Source organism: Poecile atricapillus, chromosome W, assembly GCF_030490865.1.
Source record: "Poecile atricapillus isolate bPoeAtr1 chromosome W, bPoeAtr1.hap1, whole genome shotgun sequence".
Lineage (NCBI taxonomy): Eukaryota > Metazoa > Chordata > Aves > Passeriformes > Paridae > Poecile > Poecile atricapillus.
The window spans coordinates 12634353-12635839 of NC_081288.1; the positions used below are offsets into that span (position 1 = coordinate 12634353).

Below are 1487 nucleotides of genomic sequence, written 5' to 3' on the forward strand. Positions count from 1 at the left end.
CAAAGAGGCAGGGAAATATAGAAACACAGAGAATCACCTCACAAATTCTAAGGACAAACCTACCAACCCTGTTTCCCCTACAGTCCTTCACGCTGCGCCACTCTTACTCTCTGACATTTTATGGAAGTCTATTTACTTCTGTGCCAACAAGAATACCTAAAGCACCATGTTGAGGGTTAGGTGTCCTTTTTTTTTTTGTTTTGTCGTTCTGGCCTGCCCATGGAATTTTTACCCATTAGCTGCGGAGACAACCTAACTGTGGGTATTTAGTGGGTGATTGATAAAGGACAAAGAGTGGCCGGGCCCAGGGAGGGAGGGGGCAGGAAAGGAGGGTGGGGACAGTTTTTGGCTGGCTTTCTTCGGCTTCGGGAAAAGACATTCGTTTGCTGTGTCGCGGAGCTGCTGCGGTGGGGAGAAGGGAATTTCGCCATCACCCAGACGGAGCTGCTGCTTCTTCTCCTTCTTCCCTCTTCGTTGGTGGCCTCGCACCCCCTGTCCTGCCGGGACGTGTGGCAGTGCCAGGCACCGCCGCGGAGCTGCTGATCCACCTCATCCACCAGCCCAGGATCTCAGCTCATCCCTGCTGTTCCAGCTGAGTGTTCCTCGGAGCCCTGCAGGAGCACCGGTACTGACTGCCCGAGGGGTTTGTGAAAACAAAGCCTCTCCTCCATCCCGTCTCAGCCGAGAAAGCTGTCCCGGGGCCCCTGGTTCTGTGTTCTTGTTATTGCTGTAGTTATTGTTGTTTGTTTGCCTGGTTATACTAGTAAAGAACTGTTATTCCTATCCCCAGATCTCTGCCTGAAAGCCCCTTGATTTCAAAATTATAATAATTCAGAGGGAGGGGGGTCTACATTCTTTCATCCCAAGGGAAGCTCCTGCTCTCCCTAGCAGACACCTGTCTTCTAGAACCAAGACACACCAGTATCTGAAGCATGATCCAGTGTCATCTTTACGACAGACACACCGTTAGAAAACATGGATTGCACCCACTGCACTCATGAGGAAGGAATTGCCCGGCTGGAATCTAGAGGTTCTTCTGTAATTAACACTGAAGAAGTTAAACGTATCAGGGAAGGTGCCAGTGCAGTTCACCGGGTTCGTCTTCATTTCAATCCACATTTTAACATAGATTATAATGCAGAATTGCTTTGTTTCATCTTGTTTCTATTCTTAAAGTTTTCATAAATCGTTTGAAGTATGAAAAACGTGCAACAGTGACAAAACGAGAACAAAATCATGCTCTAGGCGAGCAGAAAGCAGTAGGAGGGGTATGAGACGCCCCGGCCAGCGCTGAGGGGAACAACGAGCCGGGACCAGGGCTCTACTGAGGGCCGAGGGGGACCCTTCGTGGGGGCGGGTGGCGAATGGCTCCCTTCCACAGATGTTACCGGGGCAGTTTGTGGTCCCACCGGCTCCAGTGGGACCAGGCTGCCGACCGTCTGGACACCCAGCGGGTGACGGGGGGCCAGAGGCGGCGGAGACGGCGG

The 1487-nt window shown here is 51.9% G+C and overlaps 1 pseudogene; it reads right to left on the reverse strand.

The window, feature by feature from the left end:
• The window catches only part of LOC131591573 (F-box and leucine-rich repeat protein 13-like), a 60739-nt pseudogene extending 59792 nt beyond the window's left edge, over window positions 1-947 (reverse strand).
• Window positions 948-1487: the final 540 nt, after the last annotated feature.